This window comes from Neophocaena asiaeorientalis, unplaced genomic scaffold (genome assembly GCF_003031525.2).
Source record: "Neophocaena asiaeorientalis asiaeorientalis breed wild unplaced genomic scaffold, Neophocaena_asiaeorientalis_V1.1 scaffold130, whole genome shotgun sequence".
Lineage (NCBI taxonomy): Eukaryota > Metazoa > Chordata > Mammalia > Artiodactyla > Phocoenidae > Neophocaena > Neophocaena asiaeorientalis.
The window spans coordinates 9,840,292-9,850,908 of NW_020173397.1; the positions used below are offsets into that span (position 1 = coordinate 9,840,292).

The window sequence follows — 10,617 nt, forward strand, 5'->3', positions numbered from 1 at the left end:
TGTTAAAAAGTTTTTTGTGGGGACTTTTTTTTTTTTTTTTTTTTTTTTTTTTATTCCCAAAGTATCTCTCCGGTGAGGGCAGAGGTTGCCTCCCTCAAGTTCGTCTTGCAGGTCACTTTCAAGTGTGATGTTTCTCAAGGAGCAGGCGTCTTCATTTTACTTTTGAATCTTGGCCAACGGTGTTTCCATTTGATTGAGTAGATAGATCTGTGTCTGCTTTAAAACACTTACTTGCCAGCCTGGTTACGACACAAAGCCTTTGCTCAGATCTTACCAAATTAGAGTTTATGAATTTGTAAGATACAGACTTCTCATTCTTCAGTTGAGCAAGGTTTTTTTGGTGAAACTTTGATAATATGAAGATTCTTAGATCGGTTTTGTTTTTAATCTCACCCAGGGTTTGGGGGTTCTAGAAGGCATTATCAAGGCAGGGGTCTGTTTTTCCAGTTGCATTCTGGCACATTTGATTTGGGCCCAAAAAGTCCAACCAACTTTCCTCATTTCACTGTCTTTGTTGTTTAAATTAAACCATGTGGGAGGCACCTAGTTGTCCTCCAAAGAGGTTATGTTACCTTTCAGATGTTCTGGCATGGAACGGGTTGATTGCAACCAGTCATTGGGGCTCTCAGGTCCTACCTAGCATGACTTCTGGCAAAGCACTTCCCAGTTTCCCAGTTTTAGTCTACTTCAGGGCTCTGCAGCCGCCTTCTTAAAAGGCTGTCCAGTCAGTATTTCCTGTTTTGTGGGCATTTTGTCTCTGCCACGGTTAGTCAGCTGCATGTTGTGTGTTCTGGTCTCTGTGATCCCTGCAAGATCTCAGTCCAAGGTGTTCCTCATTGAAAGCCATGCCAGATGCTGAACTCATTTTGTGCTGTTAGCAAAGGTTTCTGGTGCAGCTAAAAACTGTGATGAAACAAAGCTGGAAAAGTGGTTGAAAAGATGAACTATCGCTCCAGCTCCAAAAGTGGGCTTAATGAGTAGGTTTTCACTGTTTTATTTGGAATCACCTGTAAGCATAAATTATTTCGCTCCTGACTGATGTCACTATGATGACCTTGCTTACACCCATGACGTGAAAATGTTTACATTTGTGCAGTATGATTTTTCCCAATTCCATGATACCGTTCAAGGTTAAAGATATCAATAGTCAAGGGCAAGTTTGGGGGAAAAAAAGTTTTCAGGAATTTGTCATTAGTTGACTAGGAAAGGTAGTCCATGCGGAGGAAAAAACAAGCTTTTTTATAATTACTGTCAAGAACATGGTGTATTATACAGTATCCTGCAGATCAGGAAACCTTTGTCAAATTTAAGGAGAATAGAAAAATTTTGTCCTCCTGATGCCTCCTTTCATAAAACAAAGGAAGCTGAACAACGAACTCATCTAATTTTTCTTTTTGTCTTGACTGCTAGGAATCTCAGTAAGAGTTTTTGCTTAAGCTTAGTAGCATTTTTTAACTGCAACTTTTTGTTGATATTCTGCTTTTAAGTCAACTTCATTTTTCCTACTCCCAATTAACATTTTATTAACTGTTTTTCTTCTACAATATCAGTTCCACTTGTGTTTTGACTCCCTTTTCAGTTTTTTTTTAGAAATAAGATACATAGAGAAATAAATAATAACCTACATGTACTCTTTTACCTTTTAACAAGCTCAAGGATCCTTCGAAAACTAATCCTTACATATCTTGACCTCTTATACATGAAGGAAAAAAAGATTTGTTAAAAATATAAAATCTAAAAAAATTTATAAAATGGATAGAATGCTTAGTGTTTCTTCCCAGTGAACAGACCTTAAACAAAGATACTGTGCTGTCCAGTGATGGTCAAGAGACCAGCACCATCTTACACACTACTCAGAGGATAGAGATTTCAGATACCAGGAGCTCCTCAGTCAGTGGCATGCCCAAATTCGAAATCTGGGACTCATTAACAGTCAGCATAAGTGCAAATAAATGTGCCTACAGTGGCACTCTGGGAACAACTGGTTATGTGCATAAAAGTGGCCAGGAAAATTCAGAAAACCAGATGAAGACATTTTTCCAAGTTAGATTCAGAGGTCTGAAAGATCATAAATAACACTCATCATACTTGGTAGTGATAGAACAGTTTCTTCCAAGTAGATATGAGCACTTTACAAAATGGGTCTGGTTGCTGGCATCCCTGAGAGGTAGCCAGTAATTATTATAATCCCCACTTTACAAACTGGGAAACTGGTCACATTAGTAACTTATCCAAGGTCATGTAAAATATCAAGACTGGAGCTAAAAGGACAGCTTGGTCTGGTCACAATTATATTGATGCCATTCTATCATGGCTGCCTTGGTTTGGTGGTTTAATATATAGGTTTCTGTGTCATTTTTTCCCCCTGCTTCCCCCAAACATTTGCAATTCACCCACACAGGTTTTTGCTAAAACTTCAAATCCAATTTGTGAAATGCATTGTCTTGGATTCAGTTCTGAATGACAGTGGGAGTTAATTGATGATAACCATGAAGCTTATATAGATTACAGTTAAATGGTTATTCTTTAAATATTGGTCATCTTCAAACTTCATTTTTTGTGTTGCTTCAGTTTCATAGTCAGCTTGTTAATGAGAAAGTTAAAAACAATCGAAAAGAAAGGGCGATCACTGCACTTTTTCTTCCACCCCCAATTTGAGCTATTTTTTTGTTAGATTAAGGAGCGATACGGCATCTTTATAGACTTCACTCATTGTGTCTTACATACTACAAGTGATTTCTTGGTTACGAACACACTTAAAAATAGCCATCCAGCCATTTTAAATGTATTCATTGGTTCTTTTGAAAGTGTATATTTACGCGATTCAAATGTTTACTTAGTGACAACGATATTCCGAGTGAAATCCATTCAAAATGACCTCTTTGTAGCAGTAAGCATTTGAATTATTTGCCTATTCATGAAGTTGTTATAAAGACACTGGGAAAGAGTGATACCAGCTGAGCACGTTGGCTGAGAGGACTAGTCAGTTTAGTTAAGCGTTGAATTCCATCCTGCCTCCCCTTCATACTCATATACCCATGCCTGGGTTGTAACACTCAGAGTTAAGACTAGGCTGATATAACATAAAGACTCCAACATACAATGGCTTTAAATCAAATAGAAGTTTACTTCCCTGTCTCATCTAATAATCTGGCCCGTCTGGCTTGACTGGATGGGTTCTTTTCTCTTTTGTGCTTCTCTGCTTTGGGCCTTTGTCCTTATCTACATGGTTGAAATACAGTGAAGTCCAAGGCAAGCAATTTTCTTTGAAGCAAATGATTTAAAAATTGCACACATCACATCCATTGACGTTTAATTGGTAAGATTATGATCACTTCACAAGAAGCTGCAAGGACTGCTGGGAAATGTCTCTAGCTGGGTAGCCAGGAGCATGGGAGAATTGGAGAACAGATTTCAGGCGACAGTTAGGACACTGGCAACTTGATTGGTTGAAATGCCTCAGTCCAGTAATTTCATTCACTCATACATACATACAAAGGTACATACTACATGTGTATATACGTTAATTCTTACTGCAGGCGTTTATTGATGATTGTGTGCTAGGTGCTAGGATTATAGCACTACATAAGCAGGATACCGTCTCTGTCCTCCTGGAGTTTACGTTGTAAAGGGGAAGACAGACATTATGGATGATGGTGACAGGTATTCGCAAGGGCAAATATTGGTTGCTATGAGAAAGTGTTCTCTAACACGGAGACCAGGGTGTCAGGAATTTATGTATTTTACTATTATCGGAAAGCTAAGTTAGACTAACTTGATTTCCTTGTATCTTTCATGCCAGTGTTGTTGTGAATGTTATTAGGTGTGTTAATTTTTTGTTAATAGCTTTACGGAGATATAATTCACACACATTACCGTTCACTCATTTGAAGTGTACTGTTCAGTGGTTTCTAGTATATTCACAGAGTTTGTAACCATCATCACAATCTAGTTTTAGAACATTTTCATCACCTCAGAGAGAGACCCCATACCAACTAGCAGTTAATCCCTTCAACCCAGCCCCAGGCAACAACAAATCTACTTTCTGTCTGTAGAGTTTTACCTTTTCTGGATATTTCACATAAATGGAATCATACAATATGTGGTCTTTTGTGACTGACTGCTTTCCCTTAGCATAATGTCTTCAAGGTTCCTCCAAAGCATTTAAATTTTTAACTGTCCTACAACCTCAGCGTTGTGTGAGTTCTTACTCCTAAATCCAGCCAAATGGTGGCCTGAAATATTCTCACAAGGGATGGCATTGGGGGGAAAAATTACTGTTTTCATGCTGTTTATATTTCCATAGAAATAGACTTGGCCTCCCAACAGTTAAACTTCAGAATTTAAATGTTTGCATTTTAAGTTAGCTGTTTTTAAACATTGTTAGCCATAATGCTAAACTCAGTAACTCTGTAAACAAGAGCTGTCTCTCTTGAATGTTCGTTTCAAAGAAAATAAATTTTAAATATTGATTTCCAGAGAAATATGCTCAATAGAGTTCTTTTTCAAGCAGAAGTCACTTGTTGAAATGTACATGAAGGCGAGTTTTGTAGTGAAGACAACATTTGCAACAGTTATCAAGTAGCCATATTTTTCACAGCGAACGGTAAAAATACAAATAACACATGGTTTTAGTCATGTTTTTTAAATGACGCTTTTGCTCTTTCGTCTGCCAAGGGCACAAATATCGAAACTGCCTACCTTGAGTATCTTCGGAAGAAGTTCTCAGCTTAGGTGAAAACCTAACAGCTTACCAGAGATGTAGGAAGTATTGCCTTGCTTTGGCAATTCAGAAATCTCAGAGAAAATCTGAAGCTCAAAAATGTATAAAAACAAAACCCTGTTTAGGGTAGCACACCTGTGGTAACCCTGAGTGCATGCTTTCTAATGTATCTAGTAACATCCAGGACCTTAAAGGAGGAAACGGTATATCAATGGTAGAATCCTTATTTTGAGTCTGTTTTAGAAGTTGACACCTTCTGCCCAGGGCTGAGTTTGGATTTGAAGTTGATGGTGTCTTTTTAAAAGTCTGCTGGTGAGTAGGACTTTCATAAACGGAAAATGAAATTAATCATTTAAGTTTGTACTTCTCTGTCCTTGATCTGAACTATTGTACTTCCACGGCCTTTGCATGGGTTGAGAGCGAGGGGGAGAAAAATGAAAAACTTGAAGTATTTGTGCTCTGTTCAGATGCACTCTTTTTGAAGTGTGAAGGTTATGCAGACTTTCCCTTGTATGTTGTATAGTAGCATGTATATAATTACAGGTAGTTAGATGTTTTGTTAATCATCTGACAGTGGAGTGAGTTATTTAAAATTACCTTTTAATTGGGCTTCCGTGGTGGCGCAGTGGTTGAGAGTCCGCCTGCCAATGCAGGGGACACGGGTTCGTGCCCCGGTCCGGGAAGATCCCACATGCCACAGGGTGGCTGGGCCCGTGAGCCATGGCCGCTGAGCCTGCGCGTCCGGAGCCTGTGCTCCGCAACGGGAGAGGCCACAGCAGTGAGAGGCCCGTGTACCGCAAAATAAAATAAAATAAAATAAAAAATAAAATTACCTTTTAATTAAAAAAAATCTTGCATCATTGGATATGGACTTTGATGATTTCGGTTCATGGACTGGCATGGATATTCACTTCCTCACCCTTTCCTCCAGCCCGCTCTTTTCTGGAAGTCAATCTCTCTTTTAAAGTGTCATGAGCAGTCGCTGGAGGCCAAAGGAAGAGTCCAAAAATCCAGTCATTACAGATGACGTTCTTTAAAGTTTATTTAGAGCAGTGATTTTCACAGGGCACATTGGGACCCATTTGTGGGTTGGGAAATCAATTCAGTGGGCTGTGCCCAAGAATTAAAAAGAAAAATAGAATAAGTATACAACAGAGCAGAAAAAAAATAGAGTCGAATAGAGCTGCACTGTCTAATGTTGAAACCGCTGGCCACATGTAGCTGTTGAGCCCTTGCAATGTGGTTAGCCCAAACTTACATACTGTAAGCTTAAAATCCACAAAGCCTTTCAAGGAGTTTGTATGGAAAAAAGAATGTGAAATATTTGAATAACTCTTCTTTATTGATTACACATTAAAATGAGCATAGTTTAGATACATTGGATTAAGTAAAATATTAAAATTAATTTCACGGTTTCTTTTGACTTTCTCCAGTATGGTTACAATTACCTGTGTGGCAGGCATTGTATTTCTGTTGGGCAGTTTTGCTCAAGCTGATGGGGAATAGAGCAGTGAATGACACAGCGACAAGGCCTCTGCGTATGGCTCTAGGGGGTGTGGCCAGGTAGGGGAATATAATAAATAAATACGAGGTGACAGGTGTGGTGGAGAAAATATAGGCGGGTAAGGGAGGTCCCGTTGCCAGAGGGAAGGGGATTGCAACTGTAAATAGTCAGGGTAAGTCTAACTGAAGCACAGGCATTTGAGCAAAGACAAGGCATGTTCTCAAAAGAGTACGTTGGCCACTGTGGCCAAACCAAAGTCATCCAAGGAGGAGAGTAGTGGGGGACAAGGACAAGAAGCAACAGGGCCAGACCTAGTAGGGCGTTAAGGCTCACCGGACTCTTAATCTCTTAGTGAAGTAGGGAGCCGTGGATAGGCTTTGAGATGGCACAAGATGTGAGTCACGCTTCAAATGGATCACTCTGGAAATGGGTTTTTTTAAAAAATAAATTTATTTTATTTATTTTTATTTTTGGCTGTGTTGGGTCTTCGTTGCTGTGCACGGGCTTTCTCTAGTTGTGGCGAGCGGGGGCTACTCTTCTTTGCGGTGCGCGGGCTTCTCATTGCAGTAGCTTCTCTTGTTGCGGAGCACGGGCTCTAGGCGTGCAGGCTTCAGTAGTTGCAGCACGCGGGCTCCAGGGCACACAGGCTTCAGTGGCTGTGGCTTGTGGGCTCTAGAGCGCAGGCTCAGTAGTTGTGGCCTAGTTGCTCCATGGCACGTGGAATCTTCCCGGACCAGGGCTCGAACCCGTGTCCCCTGCATTGGCAGGCGGATTCCTAACCACAGCACCACCAGGGAATCCCTGGAAGCTGTTCTGAAAGTAGACGGTGGGTGGGTGAGATGATAGGCAAGAAGACGTGTTAGGAGTCCGCCGTGATAATTCTCAGTGAGACAGGGTGACGGCCAGGATCAGTATGGCAGTAGAGGTGGCAGGGGATTTATGAAATTCTAACAGGTTTAGTTTGGTAGTTATATTTTGAATTTATCTGTAGGTAGAATCCAAGGATTTCCTGGTGGAATGGATGTGAAGTTTGAAAACAGTTGCATCAAGGAGTACTCCGAAGATTTTTGTCTTGTGTGATGGGGTAGTATCAACTGATGGATTGATTGTGGTTAGAAAGAAAGAAGTCAGATAGAAGACTGAGGATTTTCAGTTTAAGCAGCTGCGGGAAGGATGGGGCTGCCACTAACCAAAATATGGAAGCCTGTGAGGGAACAGGTTTTGGGGTGTTAAAGGAAAAAATTACTTAATTTCCCTCGTTAAAGATGGTAGTGCCTTCTTTATCCGGGACCTTCCCAATAGGTGTAGGGAACGCTGCAGTGAGGTTCTATAGGAGGAAGAAGAGACTGACCTCACCTCCAGATACAGCACGGGCAAGTGAGAATTTATAGCCAAGAAGCAGGGCGGGGGGGTCAGCAGATGGACAGTTTCCGGAAGGAAACATTGGGAGTAAGGGGGGATTCTGGCTAAACTGATCTAACAAGATTCTTGCTGCAGATAAGCTAGGGTGACTCGACATCACCTGGAGGATGGTGGAGAGTGAGGAACCCAATCAGATATCAAGGGTGATCAGATATCAAAGGTGAGAGAGTTCTGGTTAAACTGACTGAGCAGGGTTCTTGCTAAAACTGGGCTTTACAAGGAAGCACACAGATGGGTTCAGAAGCCCGATTCCAGTTTGGTCCAGCCAAGCATCTTTGTCGAGAGTGGACAGGGGAAGCAGGGGATACCAGGAGTATAGCTGTAGACATGTGAGGTTGGAGTCGCTTATTTCTCACCCAGTCTGAGATATCAAGTGGGCATTTGGATATGATATGTGGGTCTATAAATGTCTTAGCTAGGGCTATACGTTGAGGCTTTATAAGAATGTCTAAGTGTCAGTAAAGGCATGAACCTAGGTGAGCTCACCAAGGTGGGAGACAGTGGTGTCGATAAAGAAGAGAAGGGCTCCAGGATGTGGGTTCTGAAGCCAACAGCATTAAGAGGTTTGAGCATAAGACACAGAGGAGAGGTCAGAGATGGGAGGAAAACTCCGGGACTCCAGAGAACCAGAACCCCATTGAGGACATTGTTTAAAGGAGGAGAGCACTGGCACTTGTATACAGCGCTGCACAGAGGTGAAAAGCAATGATGACAAAGAACTGACCATTGGGTTTCTGAACATGAGAGTCATTGATAACCTTAACAGGAGTCAAAAATGGTTGAATCTCACTCCTGGTTTCATACAGCTACCTGTCTGCTTTTGGAAATTAGGCATCTAGAATGATTTTTCCAGGAATAGTGCCTGCTCGGCACTCTTATTTGTTAAGATCATCACATGTGCCTCCATCTCTTGCAGCCCCACTCGGACAGGGTCTAGCTCTGACCTTTAGGTCATAGGACAGCCTGTGGGAAGTGATCAGAGAGAAACTCACTGTTTCCTGATGGAATCCTGTGCATTTTGCGCCATGCGACTCGTTCTCTAATCCGATGGTTCAGATAGTAAATACAAATAAAAGGCAGGGGTGAAAGGAGATGTATATTTACATCTCGAACTTAAAATGCGTTGTGTTTAATCATCTAACGTACATCGTAGCTTGGTGTGGTTAACCTGATCTCTAGATAAGTAAAGTACTAGTTGGTGCCTGAGCCACACATGAGTCTATCATCTTTACCTTATACTAATATAGGTAGTCTTTGATGGGTTCATCCATCTTTCAAATTAACTAAGAGCATCAAAGGCTCTGGCTCATTCAAAACTTCTGAAACAGTTGAACATTTTCGAGATTTCTAGGCTGATCCCAAATCTTTGAGCATCTAGGAAATTGTAGGTAAAATAATGAAAAACATGCATTGTCACTATTTAGATACTAAATACCATTAAGGTGGTATTGGGTGAGCAAAGAGTATCCTCTCTTTGTGGAAGATGATAAATATACTTCTTAATTTTTTTTCATGATAAAATGGCATTAAAAGAAATTAGAAGGGGATGAAAATGTAGGAAGAAAATTTTCACTGGTGACCTCACCTAAATAGTTCAACATTTTATCTGTATCCTGCCAGTGTTTTGTATATATAGATTTGTTTATATGTACTACTTGTACTGTATATACTATTTTGTTTCCTGCTTTTACCCTTAAAATATCATGAGTGTTTTCCCAAGTTATCACCGTTGTATCTCGGTCTTATTTTTAGGGTATCTTGCTGATTTCCATTCTTGTGTTGTCTATTCCTGCAAGGATGGGTCTTCTGATTCCCTCCAGTTACTAATGATGGCCAGTATGCCTGTGTAGGGTGTCTCAAGATAGCTCAGTCTCTTGAATTAGTTTTAGAAATACGATGTTGGCATTTTAGGTTATCACTCAGTTTCTCCCTCTACTTTCAAGTAATATTAACATGAATTTGAGACACATAAAATCATCCCCTGGTGTCGACTGCATGTGTTTTCCATAATAAGGTGAGGTACACTTTGCATTAACTTTGATTTCACAATTTCTGGACCTTAAGTCGCTCGGCTTTTTTCTCTTCTCATATTTCCCACTTCCCCAACTTGATTTCCACCGTGTGAGCGGGGAACTTTGCTTCCTTTCAAGGGACAGCCATTCATCCTCTCTTTGTTGCGTTATCCCAAACATCACTCCTTCTCTTTTCCCAGAGCAAGCCATTAATTTACTTTGCCTGCATTTCCATCTCCAGAATTTGCTTTGGTTGAGTTTTGGTCAGTTTATTCTGGAAAACTCAAATGTCTTTACTGCTTTTAAAGTATAAAATTGAAGTTTACTTGCATGCCACACCTTAGGGGTACTGTCATTAATTGTTTAGGCAATGCGTATTTATTGAGTTCCTGGGAGGTTCATGGTGTGTTTAAAATTGAGCTGTGTACCTCTGTCCTTTGTGGCCATTCCCCTATCTAGTACTGAGATCCCCAGATGGCCACTCAATGAAGTATTCTTAGATTTATAACTTCAGAGAGAACCAAGGAATGTTAGCCTTCTCTGGTCAATTCCTTGTAAGTTACTGAAGCTGAAACTGAGACCCAGAAAAGGAAAAAGGTGTTCCCCTGGCCACCTGGTAATTGTAGCTGTCTGTTTTGGGATTCTCTCTGTCTTCTAATATACCTCTTCCTTCCTTTTATGATACAATATCAAAAACAAGTGGAAATGTTAAAATTTCACTATTAAAAAGTCCACTGTTTAAAAAAAATAGACCTGATGAAAACCAAAATGTATTTTTTTATGTAGATGGCCCTTTCTTAAGTTTCATTTCCAACGCACTCTCCTTTTTCCAGCTGTGTTAAGGGAAATTACACCATTTACAAGTGTTTAAAAATATTAAATATGAAAAACAGCATCTAAGTATGTTAATTCAGAAAATGCCCACTTTTCACTTTCCCTCCCTCCCCTCCCTTCCC

At 40.4% G+C, this 10,617-nt stretch overlaps 1 protein-coding gene across 10 annotated transcripts in view; it reads left to right on the forward strand.

Moving 5' to 3' along the window:
• The window catches only part of FOXP1 (forkhead box P1), a 695,723-nt gene that overhangs the window by 369,716 nt on the left and 315,390 nt on the right, over window positions 1-10,617 (forward strand). The window lies entirely within an intron of this gene.